At 40.3% G+C, this 20650-nt stretch overlaps 1 protein-coding gene across 5 annotated transcripts in view; it reads right to left on the bottom strand.

Annotated features, from left to right (window-relative positions):
- The window catches only part of GRAMD4 (GRAM domain containing 4), an 86405-nt gene that overhangs the window by 59983 nt on the left and 5772 nt on the right, over window positions 1-20650 (bottom strand). The window contains exon 1 of one of the 5 annotated variants that reach the window (XM_068930919.1): window positions 18141-18161. The exons of the other annotated variants lie outside the window; for them this stretch is intronic. The gene's annotated coding sequence lies outside the window, so the exon portion shown is untranslated. Of the gene's footprint in view, window positions 1-18140; window positions 18162-20650 lie in introns of those variants that run through there. 5 annotated transcript variants of the gene reach the window in all.

Here is a 20650-nt window from a genome sequence, read left to right as displayed (position 1 = left end):
GAATCAGCGATCCTGCCTTTCCTGAAAGTTGCTGCTCCGACTAGCAGGTTTGGCAGTTTATAAGAGGCTAGCCTCAATTTTTTTTTCGTGCAAGCTCAGCTCAGGGAGCTCCTTTTCCCCCCTCACGCCTACTCCCTTGATGAACACACAGGTGACGACCGCACACCCCTTGGCCTTGAGTTTGCTGGAGCAAGCAAGTCAAGGTTTCTGTCTCTGCTGCATACAGAGGCCAGGTGAACTCCTAGTAGATCATCCATTTCAGCCTGGGTTGACTTCCTCAATACTGATGTCTGCAATGACTTGCTTCCCTCATTCTTTTAAAACAGCCTCACCTAAAACACACGCTGCAGCTGCATTTGCCTTCTTCAAAGCTGTACTACACCAATACCTCAGTTATCCCACGAACATTTAATTCACTAGGGCTTGCCAGGTTCCTAAATATCTCCAAATATTTTGTCCTGTTTTTAATACCCCATCTATTGGTTTCTTTCCAAAGGAACTCTTAAGACCCACTCTGAATCGAGAGCAATCAGTTTTATCAGCAAATTTAAACTTTAGTGCTAAGGTCATTAAGTTTGGTTGTTGTTGGATTTTTGTTTGTTTGCTTTTAGGTTTTTTTTTTTTTTTTTTTAAGATTCATCTTTGAGACCTTCCATTGGTATCAGCTGAAGAAAGTTTCCTTCAATACTGTCTGTTGCAATATTACCTTTACCCAGCTTCTACAGGCCTTGGAATCTCTCCACTACTTCAGATCTTCTTTAAGGCATTTAATACAGTGCTACATGGGTCAACTACCAAAGTTCTCAAGTTAAACCAGCAGGGCATCACTTCTGGTAAATCCAGACCACATTTAGAACAGAACTCAAAAGGGAAAACTTTTAAGTCCTGCGAGAGCACTGAGAACCAAGACTTTCAGCTGCTCAGATGACTATTACTTCTTTCTTAAATAAAGGTATACTATATTTGCTGTCTTTAGGTCACATGATATCACTTGATAATTCAGAATTCAAAGAACTAGGACATTAAATTCTAAGTCTCATAGCAAAAATTTTAGAGGACAAGTTTTTCAAGTCACATACAAACATCATCCATTTCGAGAGTTCACTCTCCCAAACGAACTTTTGCTGTGGTAAAATTTTATTCCGACACACTTGTTCCTGTTACCATCTTCTTTTCCTCATGGTCAACATTCTCCTCTTCTTTGTTAAAAATGATGTTTAGCTTCATTGCACATCATCCCAGGAACGGATGTGAGATGGAAAAAAAAGAAAAAAAGAAAAAAAAAACCTCATAGATCTAGGCACAAGTCACTCCAGGCATCGAAATAAAGAGCAAGGAAGACGACTTTTGCCTTTGGCTCCCATAGCCTTTGCAAGACTGAACGGATCAGCACTTCGGGCAAGTCTCACTTTCTAACATAAACCTCATCCCAACAGAGTTTTTTTTTCTTTCCTTGTAGATTCTCCACTAACTCTAACGCTTTGTGGTGACTATTCACATCAAGTTCAAACCAGAGACCTTCCTTGAAAATTTGCCTTAGTTTGAACGTCAGCCAAGATTTATTAGCACCTTTAACTTAAGCATGGAAGCCTGAAACTAATACAAGCACCCTACAGTGCAGCTGGCAAAAAAAGTAGAAAGAGGAGGAGGAGGAGGGAAAAAAAAAGTTCTCTCCCTTTATCAGAGATCCTTAAAGTTGTAGGCCTGCACTTACTCTTTCACTTGAAGGGAGTCACTTGTGATAACTCACATCAAGGTTATTTTCTATGAACTGCTTTTCTTTAAAGTTTTATTACTTGTCAAAGCTAAGTTTAAAATAGAAACACTTCTTGCTCATTCATTGACTATTTGATGAAGAAACTTGTCAGCGATCGCATCCAGAAATATCTCTAGGCCCTACTATTAATAGCAACTAGAGAACAAATGCTATCAGGGAAGTTTAAGCCTCTGATAAGTACTGGCACAGTTCTATTGTGCTCCCTCCCATATCACGGATCTGCATCTATGTCCAACCAGTTTTACATACCAAGCCAGTCAGATCTGCATCAAAGCAGTTATAAACCAAACCCATTTGTTTTTTATGTTTTATCATTCATGTCATCACTTAACGATACAGTTATATGAAAAATAATAAGGATGGACTAGTGCTGGCACAGCACGGGGAATAGGAAGTCCTAGGCTCCAGTCTCCTCCTAGGGTGGCTCATGCATGTTAGCCCTAGTCACAGAACAGCCTGGCCAACAGATGCACCCCTGAGTCTAAACATGTTTACACTATCTTTTACTAGTGTAACCAGTGCTCCTACCTTTAAGTGTTACCACTCGTTGTTCTAAAAAAATGCAAGCCTTGCTTTCAACCGTTAACAGATTAGTCAACTCAATGAGCTTAAATTCTGTCGAGTGGAGGCTAACAAAAGAAGTATCATCACGGCCATTATTCTTCTTTAAAGTATCACTGAGAAGGTTGACTGTTAAAAGAGGAAACGAAGAATCAGGTTCAGCTGAAGTACAGGAAGCCACTGCGTAGCAGTATTTGCTCATTCGTAGTTTAAAAACCGTGAATGCATTTTGTCTAAAAACTGTTTGAGGGTACCAGGCTTCCACTTCTGTGAGATTACTTACAGTTACACCAGATTTATCTGAGCAAAAAACATGCTTGCCAACTAGCTCCTATAGAAACTCATTTGGCCTCAAGTTAAATGAGCCTTCTAAGACAGGCTGTTTTTACGTTAGCACCCTATTCCTGCAACTAAATATTGTTCATTTAAACAACAAATACAGAAACGCTTTCAATGGTTTCACACTTATTATGAATACAACTCCTCAAAGATTTTATATTCCAAATAACTTCAGTCAAAATTAGATAAGCTTGAGAAAGCAAATGAGGTTTGGTTTTTTTGGTAGAACAAAGGAAGAGCTGTATTTATTGAAAGATACAATAACTAAATACCAAAAATCTTGCTTCACCCTCACAGTTATTTCATCTCTTCCCCCTCTCCCAATTAGCCATCCACATTCCAGCCCCAGCTAGCACAACTCCTGGTTTCATGCTGTTTCTAGTAGCTTCCCACACCAGCAAAATCAAAAGTGACATACAGTCACTTCTGTATATGTAAAGCTCAAAGTGAAAACACAGGCCTGCTTGTCCCGCTTTAAAACTAACCGCAAACAGACAGAAATATAACTGTTTTAACGGTCTGTGTTCTAAACGCACAATTGCACTTCATGGCACTGTCAGACATGTGCCAGTAATTGTTCTCACTACTACCTAACAAACAAGCTACATGGAAGAATTAAGACTGGCATCGCACTTGTAATTTATTAATTTGAACTAAATAAAACCAAATCCATTCTCCCTGATTTAGATTATTTCTGCAGGTAAACACTGGGTTACTAATGGAACAGTCTAGAGATTTTTTTTTTCCATGTTCACTTCTATAACCCAAAGCGAGAGACAGCACCCACTGACTCTGCAAGCCTGATGTAAGTCCAACTCGGCTACACCTCAGCCAGATCGAGTAACCTAAGAAGATCCAATCATATAATCACATAGTAGGGATAATCTTATATTAACATGCTTACAAACAAGGCTATTCAGGCATCTAGGTTTTTAAGCAGGTGGCTTGTATTTCTACCACGGCAGTAGCAGAGATCAAATCAGCAAGATTAAACAGCTGCCTGCCAAAGGTATACTGAAGTCTTAAACCATCAAGTAACAAGTCGGACAACACCTTATGGATATAGGGCTTAAACAGTGAAAAATAAAATTTATATTTTCTACTACTTAAAAAAAAAAAAAGCCACAGTAAAGTCATCTCTAAAGATTTTTTTAATTGCCATTACTATTTAGCTGCTGAAGCAAAATCTTTGAGGCTAAAGTTTTATGCCTTTCACAGAGGGCCAGAGAGGAGATGACTTAATTTGGACCTCAAAACACTCCTCAACCCCAAAATAACCATCAGATACACAGTTTAAAGTAATATATCAAGACTCAAACCCCAAGAACACTGTGTGCGCACATGCCGAACTTCCGATAATGAAAGAAATTCAACTTTTCCCTAATTCCTGCATAAAAATCATAAAGCGATTTTGAACGGCTTTTTCTGCTTCTGTTTGCAGCGAGACTTTTTGCAAGGAGACAGCCAGCTGTTCGGGGATGACAAGAGCCCGCCTGCCCGGGAGAGTACCCGTTACAGGGCTGCCACTGCCGAGAATCCCCCCCTCCGCCCTTAACGCTACTGCTCCTGCCACAGCCTTTCAGAGTTGTTCAGACCCTGGGTGAGCACCAGCATCACTAGCCTCCTTACCGAAGGGGCAGACAAATCCTGCTATTGCAGGAACGTGGAAGAGTCCGGGATGCAGGGGAAGGGAGGACGAAAAAAAAAAAAAAATCTGGGAAAGATAGCACTTTCTATACCTCTGCTGTCTGAAATTTACCTTCATTCATCCCTTAGTAGGATCCTCTAAAAGTGGGTTGTGGATTTCTGGTTTACTTTCCTTATATTTACTTTTTGACACTAGAATATACTAAGCCAAAGTACAGGATCTGGTAGACCTGGCAGAGAGTCAACAGCTAAATCCCAACGTGCACTTTGTCAGAGCAAGGATCTCAGCTTCACGACACTATGCAATTCAGTTCCCCTTAGCCATCAAAAAAGCAAACTCACTATACAAAGTCTAACAGCATCTCTTCAGCAAGCTTTTTCCTGGAGTCGGGGAGCAGAAGGAACTAAAACATTGTCAATGAACTTCATAACGGGTCAAAAATCCAATATAAGACCTCCACATCACAAAATAGCCTTCAAAGCACACGTGTTCCTTTTGCTAAAAGTATTTCAGAAAGCTGAAAAAGACATTAGAGTTGACAAAAATCTAGCATAGCCTGAATTCTCATCTTTATATCCCATTTTCCTCCACGTTCTCCTTTTAATCTCAAAATACCTTTCTGAAGAATTCCACAATAAGAGTTCTGGTATCCAAAAAAATCAAGACTGTGTGCATATGAACATACACAGACACTGTCAACACCAGGAAAGTTTTAGTCTATTATCACGAGGGAGTGCAAACTGAGGTCATGGAAAGTATCAGGATTACGTGAAGTATTCATTACTCCTTCATTCAAATGCTCCTGTGTATTATTCTGAAAGGGCTGATGGGAAAGGAGGAACACAAGATAACTATCAGCTGCTATGTGGATGGACTGAATGTAAAGTCCTGAAAACAAAGCTTGTTGTGTTTTTTCTGGATATGTCTAACTAAACAAACTGGATACTGTGCTGAGTACATCTAAGCCTATGATAGATTCAAAGGCCAGCTCTCTATTAGCGTTCTGCAGAAAAAGTTTCCTCCTGCTACACTGATTTTTTTCCCCTCTTTTTAATAGGCAGAACCTCATCTCAAGTCATTGTCTGAACATTTTGTACTTATTAATATTTTAAAAACTTTAACCAGATAAAGATCAACTGACTGTACTGACAGCTCCTCGCCTGCTCGCTCTTTTCTTTCTGCTGGGCACACAGTGCTCCCAGTTTGCTCTCCAGAAGGCTCACAGCTATAAAACACATACATGCCTCCATGCAAATCTTATTTGCAACTTCTCTTCTTGAAAAATAGGAAGCAGTTTTGTACAAATAAAGTTGGTATTTTTCAAGACAGATTTACATAAAGGCTCGATTCAGGAAGCGTGCAGAAGGGACACAGACTTCACTCAATGCAGCTCCTTCATAAACTGCACCTGCTTCCATGCCACATACATCTCTCAGTTAAGACCTTTATCACCCAAATTTATCCAGTATTTCAAATTCTCCGTATCTGACTATAGCATCATTTCCTCAAAATGCAAGATTCAGATACGCCATGGCCATACAGTTCCCCTCCTGACACCCTCGCACCAATAAGGTATTCCTTCCCGAGCCTTTTAAGTGTAAAGTTGGATTCCGAGAAGAATAACTGCTGTCTGCTTTCAGTGGTTAAGAGCAGCACCATATTTTTTACCCCTGCTGGAAACAAAGAACCTGCAATACTTGAAGACCAGTATCCAGTTAAACTGGACTAGCCAATAACAGCTTACAAACATTTTCCAGAAGTTACAAGCATTGCACAAGTGACCTCAATTTCTGCCACTAATAGATATGCAGGACTTGACCTTCAGAGCTGAGCCCTCCCCGTGCTCAACCTGTCACAGACTCATCCCGAAATTAGTCACTGCCTTAGTGTCATCATCTACTCAAGCCTTCCTCAAATTACATTATCCTTGGCCTAGGGTCATAACATGACATAATGAACATATACAGCAAACTATTTTCTGTTTTTGAGTAACTACTAAAAGCTCTCAAACACCTTCAGGGTCAGATATCCTTTACAATTTTAAATTTGCAAAGAGATAAACTTTGTTGGGATTTTTGTTTGAGAGCTGAAGTTGTGTGTTTGGGTTACCTGAGGTGTGGAGAAACATTATGTTTTGTTAATTCAGATTTCTTTTCCCCTTGAGTTAAGAGAAAGTTGAACAAAGGAAATCCATCCAGAATATTCTTGTCTATATTACAGGCTGCTTGCAGGAAGAAAGCAATCCACTTCCAGAACACTTGGTCAACACAAATCGGAAAGAAAAAGGAAATTGTGCACAAAAGCATTGCAGGCTTCATTAGCTGCAGCTAATGATTAAGAATCGAATCTGAAACAATTTGAATTGGGGAAAAAGGGGAAAATTCACTAAGGGGGAAAAGAAAAAAAAAAAAAAAGGGGAAAGATGTGTAATATCCACTGTGGTTCGAACATAGGTACTGGCCACAGAATTTTAAAGTTCTGGTGATCTTAATGTTGACTGCCAGAAATAAGGTTGCCACAGCAACCATAATACAGCTTCATGAATATGCATTATACTAAAAATCTGTTTCTTCCAGAAAAGGCTGATGTGTCATTTAGCATACAACAGGAAGCTGCACAGGAGATGCATCAGGGCCGTACAATGAAAGTGGCTAGTCTTCAAAGTCCTCACCTTTGCTGTTTTAGGCTAAAGTGGAGGAAAGGTGAGAGTCGCCGAACGGGGCCTCATTTTAAGGTGGCCGAACGCTGCCTTAGGACTCAGTTCTATCCCTGCCTCTGTCATCGTCCTTCAGAGACATTAGGCAAATATTTTAAGGCACAGCTTCCCAAAATGCGCAATCATTGCAAAGTTTCAGGCTTGTGTGAGGCCTCCAGCCTCTCAACTGCCTGGGGACAAGCCCTTAAACAAGCCAAAGGAGGAGACACCTCCAGTTGTCTGTGACCTGTGACTGAAGGACCAAAAAGGTGGAGCTACTGCTCCCACTGCTAGGGACAGTCAGTGCCCAAGCCAAGTACAGTTTGGGAGCCTTGGCCTGATCACCAATGGAAAACTGTGGGTGCTGGGGAAGGGGACACAACAACCAAAACTACATACATGCAGCTATACAGGCCACACATCAGGGTCTCAAGACCCTTTCTCAAGAAAGACGCCATAAACACTGACAATTTCAGCCAAATAACCGTGGCAGTTGTACCCTGTACATAGTTGCTCACTTGATATCACACTTGGAAAAAAATCACACTGCCAAAACACACCCTTTACACAAACACGTTCACACCCTACAGACCTGTCCTTCTCTTCCTCACAGCAAACTTAAAACTAGCAAGCTTTGTTGGATTAATCCTTCTGTCAGCAGTTAAAAATGGGAAATTGAATTTTCCAAATAGCAAGATATAGCTTGATGCTGGTACGAAAAAAAGTGAAATATTTACAATGTTATCTGAAGAGCATCACAGAAAAACCCTGCAAGAAAACGACTTTTCCCACAGAGAAAGGCTTAAGCAAAATGTGTATACAAGAGGAGCCCACAAATTTAAACCACAAGACAGCAAGCAGTTACTCAGTATCTGCGTTTACCCGCTAATCTGCACAGTGCGTGTGGCTGATATCCTGTGACAGAGCTATCAGGGACTGACAGAATTCAAAGTGTCATAAAATCTACTTATATGGAGGTTAAGTTAAAACTGCACAGGTTCTTGTTATTCCCTAGATCTCAACTGCTTGCTTTAGCAGCCTCCCAGTTGTTGGTGCAATATTTCAGATAAATTTTTAGTTTACTAGCACAGTGGAAAACTGTACTGCCTTATCTCTCTTCATCACTTAGCAGAATGATAGCAGTAATAAAAGCCTATCATCCTCCATGTGAAACACTTCTAAGTCACGAGCTCCCGCTTCAAGCGGGCCTGGTCTCCCCTCCTGGCCCCTTGGTCCTTTCTGCTCCTCGCCACGGCAGTCTCGCTCTCGACCCCTTCAGGGTCCCAATATCAAACCAATTCCTCAGCCATAAGACAAACAAGCACAGTCCAGCCCGAAGCCAATTTGATCCCAGGCTGACACCAAAGGGAACAACCCTGTTTATTTCTGCCATATCCTTTATGTCACTTGACCAGTCATGCAGGTTAATAACCGATTGCTGACACAACTTTTTTTCTTTTTTTTTTTTTTTGGCAAGGTCAGTTTAATCAGAGCAGACAGCTAGTCAACTCATGAGTGCACAAGTTATTAGCCCTGTTGTGCTTCTCTTACAGAAAGAGTTCCTGGTCAAGAGCAGAGAGGAAAAGTACCCTTTACAGCAGCCACCTGCAGTTAAAGCAAGTTAAATGACTGTGAAGCCTCACCCTAAAGATTGCATATGTGAAGCTGCTGTGAGTCACGTTTCAGAAGTCAGGCCCGTGCCAGAGCTTAAACCCTTCCTCTAAAGGAGAGGGGAAAGCTTGTCACAGCTTACCATGCACAAAACATTTTTCTGCTTTCTCATTCCGGCTAATTTTTGTCAGCTAATCAGGGAGCTGACTATGAGGATGGAAAGAAGAGAACATCACCCACTTACTGGTAGCCACCACGTATGAAAAGCTCATTCTCATTCTCAAATAGCTCAGGTCTGGCAGAGTTTCAACCAGAAACCTGGGGCAAAGGCAAAGTAATGCTGTAAGAAAGCGCTATCAGTCCTGCCTATAAAAAAATAAAGGGGCCTTGGAGAAAAAATAAATAAATAAATAACACAGGAAGAAGACTAGGCTATCACTGCACGTATCTCCTTTTCTGCTTTCCAAGTGGTAGCACGAGGAGCCTCGATAGACACAACACTCAGAATAAAGTCGACCATTTACAATCTGTTTTAAATAAGAGTTTGATCAGACATAGACATTCTAGCATGGATCTCTTATTCACATAAATAAGTTTATTATGAAAGGTGATAAATTAGGAAGGAGACACTGTGGAAGATGAATCACAATCCAGGCTTAGACAGAGAGATTTTGGAAACGTAGCCTTACAAGGTCTAAGCAGAACAGCACTCTTAGAACCAGCAAATATCTCTTGGCAGCGGGCAAGTTCTTCATTCACTCAGGGTGACTCTTCACAGCTCATCTAGTGACCTTCAGAAACAGAGCAGAGGCATAACATCTGAAGTCTAGTCTCAAAGAATGATTACATATTCATTTTTCAGAAAACAAGGGACTGCATCTTGCTATTTGTTAAAAGAAGACAGAGAGCTAAGAGGTACATTTGAAGAAGGACGCGGCTCTATCCTGGAGACCTGAAACCACTGATAACTGCAGCCTGGCTAATCTCCGCTGCCCTCAGTGCCACCCACCTCAGTTCAGTGCAGCTGTGAACATGCTTACAGCCACACTTAATGGGAATGAATCACATAACCGCACGCTATCTATGCATTACATTCTCGCTTACAGCAAGACTACATAAAAGGAGTTACTAAAGCTTTCAGGCAACAGAGCCCAGATATGTAACTGCTGCGTTACATATGCAAAGATAAATGAACTCCCCCTTCCTTTTTGTTCACAAATCAACCACAGGCCCATGTTCGTATTCCCTGATTACTCAGATAGTAGGGGCAGCTCACCAAGAACAAGCCTCAGGGCCATCATACAGCATGTAGCAGGACAGACTATTTTGCAGGGCTTTCCTCGACTTTTGAAGATAGTGGAAAACAGCTTTACAAATGAGTATCCAAGTGATCATGAAACCATCTAGATGTGAATTTTCACAGGAAAATTTCAAGGACGTGGTGATTCTGCATACAATATTAGCTTGCTTTTGCAAACGTGAGCCATTCTACTACTGTTTCGAGAATTATTAAGCATCTGAAACTATCAACATTGCAAAAATAAAAGTAATATATCAAAGACTAACAAATGTTTGAGATGTGCTGACTACAGAAGTCAATGATGGACAGAGCTTGAGGGAAGGGATTGAATTTGTTAACAAATATCTGTAGCTCTAACAACTCCCATACATTCACAAAAATAATTCTATCAATTAAAAATTTTAACTTTTTCATCATGAGTAAAAAATTCAGCATTTCTGGTACATAAAATATAGTTAGCTCATGTAAATTACAACCACCATTATAATAAGGAACCTTTAGCGTCCTTCCTGTATTCTGGTCTTGAGCGCATATGAAGAAATACAACCCCAAAATCCTATACATTTCTGCAAGAACTAAGGCTGCTTCTCATTCTATTCCTTCTCCTTCCCTCCTACCTTCTGGATTTATCCAGGTAGGTTAGAATGAAGGAATATCAGAGAAACACTAAGTTTCATACAGTGGGTCTGGCTCCAGGCATCAGCTTCATTTCTGGCATAGTCTTTACTACATAGCAGCTCCTAAGAGCGTCATGTAAGCTCTCCTTTGACATCTTATCACAAAGTAAAAAATTCAAGATCGTGTTCTCAACAAATAGATGGAAGTCTGCGCAGCAGTTCCTTTGGACAGAATTTAAACATTTTGGAAAAAGAGACTCCTTCCCCCTCACTCATGCAGCTTATTTAAAGATTAGAGAAATATCTACTCCATTAAATAGAGTCTGGAAATAACAGAGGAAGTTGTATTACACAGAGTAGCCTCATACTTGTCTTCGAGGTGTCATGGGTTCCTTCTCCATTTCTTCAGAGTACGATTCTTTCTTATATAAGTCCATTTGTGCTGCTGGCACATTTGCTATAACCGGAACTGAATCCCAGTACCCAAAAGACAGTTTTTATTTCTGGGCTGCAGCTAGTTGTTTAAATAACTTGGCTATTTAACTGACTTCTCTTAAAATAGTGAAATGGTAGACTTTAGATGGAAAGACCCTGCTGTTCAAGCTAATCCTCCGTTACATGAGGAAAACCTCTATTCCCTCAAATGTCAAGTAGACTCTGAATCATTCCCTCGGTATGCAAAATATTTCCTCTTTGTACCTACACTAACAATAGTAATCCTAAATTTAAAAAAAAAACGTTTAGGTTGTTACAAGCTGGTATAAGGGTTAGTCACACCAGGCAGTAGAGTCCAATGAGAAACTACACAGGCTATGAGCAATATAATCCCCCATAATCCTGCAAGTTAACTCTTTCATTTAGGGAACTGACTGCATATGCTGGCATAAATACAGACCTTTCATATAACATGTTTATTTTAGCATGCTTTGCACAGCAAAAGTAGGTGGAAACCTTTGCTAGTAAGCCTATTCTTCCAAGAGTCGCACGCAGTTTGTGCTTCGGCAGCATCTCCTCCATACCCTTTCCCAATAGCCTCTGGGCACAGTACCAGCTGCTATTAAAAGAAGCCCACTTTCACGATACCTCTGCTGCTCTAAGGGGAGGACAGAAGACAGACATCAGTCCAACTGAGGAAAAGGTTGCCACACATCCACATATACTGCCACACAGCTGTGACTTGTTAAATGGCCAACTGGCAGGGAAGCGTGAAAGTTAGGCCCAGCACAGGTTACTCAACCAGCAAGTTGGGGCCATATTCGCATTGTTATTGGAGACAATAATGCAGGCCCTGTGCAGAGACATAGAGGAATCTCAGAAAGAATGGCAAAACATGTGGTTTAGACACTTGCATAAATATCTATCTATCTATCTATCGAGAGAGAGAGAGAGAGAGAGAGAAGGGTATTACTACAGTTAAGTTTCCCATGCATTCTTGTCTTTTTATCTCAAATGTTTAGTTCTTTTTTTGTTCATGAAACCAATTTTGCCTAGAATGCCAAGAGTTAGTTCGTGTCTCAAATATGAAAACAAAACAACCCTTCAACCAAAGATGGTATACATGAACGTAGGTCAGCAATCATAACCCGCTCATCTCCAGACACACGCACAGCAGCTAAACGTGGACGAGGGGACAGCTAACAGCTTGGTCTACATGACTGCACACGTTAATACTTGCATACGTGACTGACGGAGAAGAGGGGAGGAACTAGGAAGTTACAAACCATATTCTATCGGAAGGCCACTGTAAGACTTTGCTAAGCCATCAGAAGTATGATATACAATTAGCCACCACAAGCCACCACAATATGTGAAAATTAACACATATTGTCTCCTGGGTCCCCTTTTTTTATAGGGGAAATACTGGCCTGGATACTCAGCAGCAAGTGCATTTCCTCTGATTTTTTTTTCTTCCTCCATGTCACTCTACAGTGACACTCAAACTCCCCACCAAGCACTAGAGACCCTGGGACAAAAAGAAAAAATTCTACAGTCAGACCTGAAGCTTTGCCAGAATCCTGAAACCACTTCAAAATAGCATTCGTGCAACTACTGATCATTTTCCATGGTTTTGTGACTCAGTGAGATCCAGGTCAGTTTCTGCCGACTTCAGGAAATCTCAGGAAACACCCCTGAAAGCTCATCAGAATGACAGACTTACCGTTAGATTTTTATTACAAGCAATTTCAGAGGTAATTTCTACATCAAAAATCTTAAAGGGTGGCAGCTTCTACTGCCACAACTATCTAATATGGCAGCCTTCAGCTTTTCTTCCCTGGATTTGAGAGTGCTCATGACAAATGCATTTCATGCAACCATATAAGAAACAAGTTGGAATCGATGCCTTCCTTCAAGCATGCATATAGTTGAGGAAAACTGAACAAAAACATACAGAATTTCAAAAAAAAAAACATAGAAAGAATGTGTTATGTAAGTCTCTAAAAAAGATTCAAACCCTCCTCCTAACAAGTAAATTAGCCAGCTGAAACTATTACTGTAAAGTAGTCCAGTTCTTAATAATACGGCTGTATTTGTAGAAGATGAAGATTTTAATGGAGCTTGATGTATTCTAACGGCTGGTAACTACAGATGCTTCCAACAGTAGAACGTAAAAAAATTATACAGTAATTAACATTTTTTAAGCTGATTGAAATTAAAATAAGATATCATAAAACAAGTCTTTAAATAAATCAGGTCACATCAACGTATCCAGCTCCACTCCCGCACTAAGGGGGGAAACATACTGTTGGAAACATCACTGAAGTGCAGTTATGTGCTAAGTGGCATTTCTCCCAAAGTCAATCCCTCTCTTGATATAGGCATACGAGCAGTGTTTCAACACAACATGTGCGGCACACAAGGAAGAGACAGAAATAAGCTTTGCCAATATGCTTTTTGATCCCAAACGTGAAGTACCCTACGAATCCAATCCTGTTTGCGTTTAGTGGTGCAACAGTCTAGACAGTGCATTAACCAAGCCTGTACATGCATTCTGATCTACTGAGCTTTTCTCAAGCTCCATTTAAAAAAAAAAAAAAAAAACATTTTCTTGTCTCAAAAGATCACAAATACACTGTGACTGTCACGTTGCTAAAATTATACAAATCCAGTGAAATTAAACAGTAACCTGCCACATCACTGAGACCAATTCAGACCAGAAAAAAAAGTTAACATAAAGAAAGCAGGATTGATAGTTTAGTGATGAAGTCAAGAAACGAAAGTAGAAAGAATTAAATTAATTCAGTTATAATTTCTATCAAATCAACTGACTTAAAAGCCATCTAAAGGATGGCTTTTATACCCCTGCCTCTAAGACTGGGATGTGGGCTAAAATTACCCTACTTGAGCTGAGGGTGTTATTTATGCTATGCTGATACTTCAGCTGGTAATGATAAGGGTTCAAAGGTCAAAGCAGTTTAAGAAAGCAAGCCATATACATACAGTTTATTTTTCTGAGCAGCTAAGGTTGGGAGGGGAGGGCAAGCTGGCAAAAAGAGGAGGCTGGAAGCTGTATTGTGTACTCCACGCACATCCAAAAGAGCTCCTGTAAAATCCCTAACACACTGTAAGGGGGAAATGCAGCCCAAGAGCAGTATTTCTGACACTTTCATCAGTCTCTTAACAAGGACTTCTTCCATCTCTAACTTATGCCCAGCATGCTACTTCATTAATATTCACATATTCAGACCTTGCAATTTTAAAAGTTAAACTATGGATTTCACTTTTCAAGAAAGATCCTGAAAATTTTAGTTAGCAGTCGGACTCAAGTTCCGATCGGGAGATATCAAGGCTTTTGTTTTCATTATATAACAGTGTTTTCACAGATACACCCTCTCCTTTCTCCCAAAGTCATCAAAACTTGGAGTTCAAGTTTTGGTTTTCTGGGTTGGGGGGGGGTTGTAACATTAATTACAGAAGCACGTTGAAGACTAGAGGGCAAGACAGAACCATCAGCTAGCACTGAACTACCAACCACCTTTGATTTGGTTATATAATTGCCACTGATATAAAAACCTGCATATCCATACTATTCTTCAATACTGTAGAGGTTCCAAGAGGCTTGCGTTTGTGCCAAAACCAAACTACGGAGCATCCAGTTTGCTGGGGTGGTGGTGAGGGAATATCTTTTAATTTCTTCATAAGAGATATCTAGGGCCTTAATCCAGCTGTGAGAGGTACACAGGCAGACTAAACGTGAGACTTGGAAGGCTGTAAGTGACAGTCTGCTCTAAGCAAGAGCTAAGTCATAGAAGATGAGATGACATAAAATAGGGAAAGTGAGAAGAAAAGTTATAAAAAAGTAATAACGGATAATTCATATCCTGCTCACAATCCTGCCAAAGCTTTCCATTTCTTGGAGCAGAAGGTAAACAAGAGTTTTAATGAAAGGCTGTTCTGGGTTTTTATGCTGCAGCTCAGCTCTGATGCCCACAGCAAACCAGAGGTGTCAGGCCTCTGAGAGCTGTATTGCAACAAGCAGAAGAAAACCTGCGTGCGGCAAGTTCTCCTGCGAAAGAGCAGTCAAACAACCTAGAAGACAGGTAAGCAAATTTGTCTGGACCACAAAAACACCTTCAGGACCAGTAAGTGGAAAGGTTTCCCAGTACCCAAGAAGAATCAGGACAAACAGTAACATGAGAAAGCAGGGTACAATTTGTGTATAAACAGCCCTAATACCTTTGCTTAAGGGTCAAAAGTTTCTGGAGAAAAGGTTCAATCAAAAAGGACCACTGAACTTCACTGAATAGAGTCCCTTTATTTAAAGGACCTTTTTTTTTTTTTTTTTTTTTTGTTAGCTGACACGTGCCTCGGGTTTTTTTTTAATTTTTTTTTAAATTTTTTTCCTCGGTTGTAATACTCCAATTACTACTTATGACTGTGCTTGGAATCATCTTTTTATATAAAGAGTAACCCCAAAGATTCAACTTTTAGAGTAAAAAGAAAAGCAAGTTATTTCAAACAATTATCAACCTGTAAGGAAGAAAACGCTTGCAGATACTATACTTGAAGAGCTGGTGTCTGGCATCTCCTCCGTGGTTCAGAAACACTAGCAAAGCATCTACTTCCTAAACAGTTTCTCATCTCCACTTCAAGATAACAAGCAGGCTGTGGTCAGACAGTCATCTTAAGGGTCCAGCCTCTCCCTAGCGTTCTCGGCTTTTACCCACTTTTCTTCTGACATTTACAAGAATACTGTATTAACGTCCCAATGACTCTGATATTGATATACGTCAGTAAGTCATCGAATATAAAAAGCTCTAAGAGTCCACATATCTAACAACACTTTGCTCAGCTGAGGCTTTTGAAAAGGGAGGAGAAAGTAAGAAAGCAAATCGCTGCCTGCAAAGTCGACAGAGTATTTTGCCCAAGTCCTCTAACGCAACTGTTCAGCCCCTAAGTACTCACATGAAATTTTTGGGCAATGAGTGAGGACTGCTATACTTTCATACTGTTCTTTCATACCTTCATATGTAAGTACATATGTACTTACATATTTTCATACTCACTCTCAGATATTACAGTGAACTTTTAGCCAGCTGAGACAAAGCCACCTCGAGGGTAAGACAAACAGAAGTAGTTTGTTTCAGATATAAACTGCGTGGAAAGATTTCCCCTGATTTAACAAAGGCAGCAAATTGAACAGTACACTCTTTCTACAGTAATGAGTGACAGATAATAGTTTAATACTTGCAGCTTATCTACCATGAAAAAATATTTATGCAATTGTAACGTATTAACAACAAAGTAGAAAATGACTTATGAATATACTCCATCTTCTCCACCCCAGATAGCTTTATTCATCTAAGTGAAATCTGGAGCAGATACTGCATACATTTGGGCTTGCACTGCATCAAGAAAACTGGACTAAAAATGCATATTGTTTCTATATTGTTTCTCATTCAGAAAGTATACGCTGTCTCGGCACCACTTTAAGAGAGGGCTACCAAGTGCCAGATAGCTTCCCTGCTCGTATTCAAACTGCTAAGCAATGCAAGTTCCCTATTATCCTGTAAAATATTCCAGGAAATGATACTTGTACCTCACTGCACGTGCATATTGTTGTAGAGGGATAAGTGACCCAGTGTTAAATGAAGTCTCCAATTTTTGAAGGGCTTTCTAGCAATGAAAAATACTACTACAGAAACAGGAAAGAAGCAGAAGTAGCTTTAGAAAAAAAAGTATTAATTGTAAAAAGGTTTCCTAAAAAAGAGTTTTCTGGGGAGATCATAACAATCTTACCTAGGCTGGCTATTTCCCATAACTGGAAGAAAATAAGAGTTGTTGAAATGCATAGATTTATCAGCCCCATAAACAACACTTCTGGGTTGGGAAAGGAAAAAACTGACAAAATAGGTACAGACCCTCATATAAGTATCAAAAGCTTTATATTCAGAATGTTTCTCTTTAACTATTTCTAACTATAAAATTTTTCTACTTTAATTATTGTAAGTTTCCAGGAAGTTCTTAAGTCCAAGCAAAACTTGGGAATACAGCTTCTTCTAGCAGTTGGCAGTTCTCTTCAAAACGCGACTTGCTCTGCTTAGCCAGCCGCTCCGTTCCTTGTTGGGAAGGGCGCTCTTCATTGCATGATCCCAGCTTCTGCATAGAGCTGCTGAGACCACGCAGCGTTTTACGCAAAAGCAAGCTGCACTTTACTTTTGTGCAAAAGGCGATCCCAGACATCCTGCAATGCCTTCTGGGTTGCTTTGTAGATTAGCTTCTAAGAGGAGTTTGAAGATGTTGGATAAAAGATACTACAGAAGGGCAAAGAATTATAAAGGTACAGTTAACCAAACTGGAATAAAGTTCAGAAGCTGTTTAATGCTTTGAAAAGTCAGACTACATGAAGTAGTTACACAGGCTCCACTTATTCTTACTCCTTCCAATGGCATTATCTTTGCAAGCAAATGCAAGACTTAACACTCTAAGCAGTTGACTTTTACTATTATCTGATAATCACAGCCCGAAGTCACCTTAATATTTGTCACATGAGGTTCTTTTGGATGCATTGCAACTCTCAGGTCCCACACTTCACAGCCACCTTCATCCTGTACGAACAGGATGGCAGCTGCTTGGAATCTAACTGCTCGGCTACGTTCAGCAACAGCAAGCAGCCAGGAGCTGCTAGGACAGTACAGGCAGGCAGCTGCTAAGAATTACTCCCTGTCTCAAAAGGGAGAAGGTCAGGAAAGGGAAAGATGATAAAAATCCATTAAAACCCAAGAGTGAATACGTCCCACAGACAGGATCCAGGACGACAGACCATCTTGCAGCTTGATTTTCAGCCAGGTTCCCAAAGTTGTATTCATCAAGGGCCACTTAAGTGCAAAGAACACCACACTGAAGATGTACAGCATTTCACCTTTGTGTGTTGAAAATATAAGTACTGCAGTAAGATACCACATTGCAACAGGAAAGAACTAGTATCGTTTCTGAAATGCTCAGAGCCCTGGCTACAGGTCCCTTCACCCCTGGAGTGGGGCAGGGGATCTTTGCAGACTAGTCTCTCCCCTGCAGCTCAGAGCTCTACAGCTGCATGTCGGGCTGGGCATGCCACCCCTCCTGGTCCACCACTCCACAAGGCAGAAACTCACCCTGCTTCCAGCAGTACGTTGTCCCTGGTACAACACCCTCTGTGGGTCCTTCTGCGACAGGAATGGCTGGGGACGCAGTTTGTGTCTGAAGCATGCAACTACAAGGCTCTTGACTCAGGTCTGGAGTTGCCAATAAATTGCTAGGCTTAGACACTCACATCAGTCCTAACATAACCAGAAGGGTCCCTGGAGCTGTACAGCTACAGACATCAGCTGGCTCTACCAAAAACAAATGGAAAAAAGATACCCTTGTCAGGCTCATAAAGTAGGATCATGGAACTGTGTGTGGCCTTCAGACTACCTCTTAAGAACTCCTTCTCTAAAGGTTTCACGTTTCCCCATCCCTATGGCTGTGGTACTGCTTAAATACTGCTGACAGTTATAAATCCACATGCCTTTGCGTAGCACAGTTACATTTCCCCAGGAACTACAAAATGGTGTTAACCTTGAGAAGCGCAGCAAGTTATTTTAAAAGGCAGTCACCATGCCCACCCAGGAGCGCAGAGATCGGATCCAAAGAAAGGGAAAGAAAAGCGCACAAACCTTTTCTCAAAAATATAAGAAGCGTGGAACTTCAGGCTGTAAAAATCAGTAGTATAAGGCAGGAGGAGACTCTCCCAGAGCTAAAATTCTTGCTCATGCTATCTTTTAAAAATTCTCTTTTACAGATACCTTTCCAACTTAAATTTTGAAAAGCGGCTTCTTCAAGCTAATGGTAAACTTTAAGTTATGAAATAAACTGCTTTGAGCATATTAAGACACTTGTGTATCCTCTATCGCAAATTCAAGTGCTAATTTTCAGCCTCCAGGAATCGGTTACTTTCCAAATCACTGAATTTATAGTGCTGTCTATATAAGTAACCTTACATCTGAAATGAATACTGAAGGAACAACTGGCTTTTACAACACATTAAAAACACCAAGCATTAGTAATATAAGATTCTAGTGCAAACCACTGACAGTCCTTTCGAGAGCTCCGATAAGGCAGTTTTAGCGGCTGGAAACTAATTGCACTCAGTCACTAATTGTATACATCAGGCCACCATGGAGTGCATGGCTTTGTTCTCTTTAATTAAGATAAGTATAGACCTCTCAAATTACGAAGTTATTTTCAGGGCAGCATTTTGGAAATTTAAAGTGCATCTATAACCATTGTATTTGGACATGCAGAAGACAAGCAGCTGGTAACTGCTTTCGCAAAGCAATTTTGCCATTTTCTTTAAGGCCTCTAAGAAGGCCACCTTAACTACATACACATAAATATACAGGACAGGATAATCCATGGCTGATGACAGAGTGCCCCCTCCCACAGAGCTAGATAAGAATCCCAAGGAAAAAGTGATATTTCATTCTTCGGTCCTTTTTCTTGTTTTCCCCTCTCCCTCCTGCTACAGGCACGCCAATGGAAATTTAATACTGTTCAGAGAAGTTTATTTTGCACCTGAAGTGCTGACTTCGGAACATAATCCCTGTTTACAAGTTTGATATTTAACACTGAGTTCTGAATTATCCGTATAAACACACGGGAAGAGAAGTGGCAGAATAAGGAAATATTGGAACCTCACTCCATTTGCCTTACTTTAGGAGACAGATGTTCACCTTTAGGCACGTCATAAGAGAAACTCAATAGCCTACTAAGTATCCACTAACCAGACAGCTCAGTCCTGATGGAGTACAAAGCAGCGTGGGACGGTTGCTGGAGAACCGCCAAAGTAGTGCACAGCAGAGATGTGCCCACACAAACATAGCAAACGTTCCCTCAAAACTGCAATGAGTTGACTGTATTTTAGACAGAAGTCTATATATATATACACACACCCCAGGAAACACATGTAACCACGCGACTCAGCATCTAATGATCACACTTACTAGGCATGTGTATCCATCAAAATTAGTCATAGATGCCTTAATCATAGGTTAACAAATTTGTCAAAATCTGCATTGATTGGATCCAGAAAAGAGAGCTGAGGTGTTTGGGAGATTTTCAACTAGAAATATCAGCTCCTGCGGAAGAGCCAAGAGCACTCAGCAAAGCTGCATAATGAATGACTGACAGCACCAGAAGTGGCCTCTAGGACCTGCGTCCATAAAATAAAATACAAAGACTCAAAATTTACTTCAAAAGTAATTTTTGTTTAGGGCCTAATAGGACATAAAAGGATTATTCTGTTTCAGTCACTTATTAGATACCAAGAACAAGTTCTACATGAAGTTTTATATACTCTCATTAATAAATGTATCTAGAATAGGGTTTGTGTTCTTAACAAATATTTGCAAAAAAGCTTCCTGTGTTAACTCAGGATTTGTAAAAAGTTGCATCTAAACTGAATTTCAGTTTCCATTAAGATGAAGAGACAGCATTTAAGCTAAAAGCAAAAAAGATAATTTTAAGTATTGTGAAGCACGCTTACAGAACTGTTATCCAACAGATCCAGCTGTTTTTTCTGCAGTAACACAGAGAAGTGTTAAAAGATCATCGTGTGACTAAAGATGCAAACATAAAGCATTTT

Source organism: Struthio camelus, chromosome 1, assembly GCF_040807025.1.
Source record: "Struthio camelus isolate bStrCam1 chromosome 1, bStrCam1.hap1, whole genome shotgun sequence".
Lineage (NCBI taxonomy): Eukaryota > Metazoa > Chordata > Aves > Struthioniformes > Struthionidae > Struthio > Struthio camelus.
Note: the sequence above shows the minus strand (reverse complement) of the source record. Positions and strands in the feature narration are given on the sequence as shown.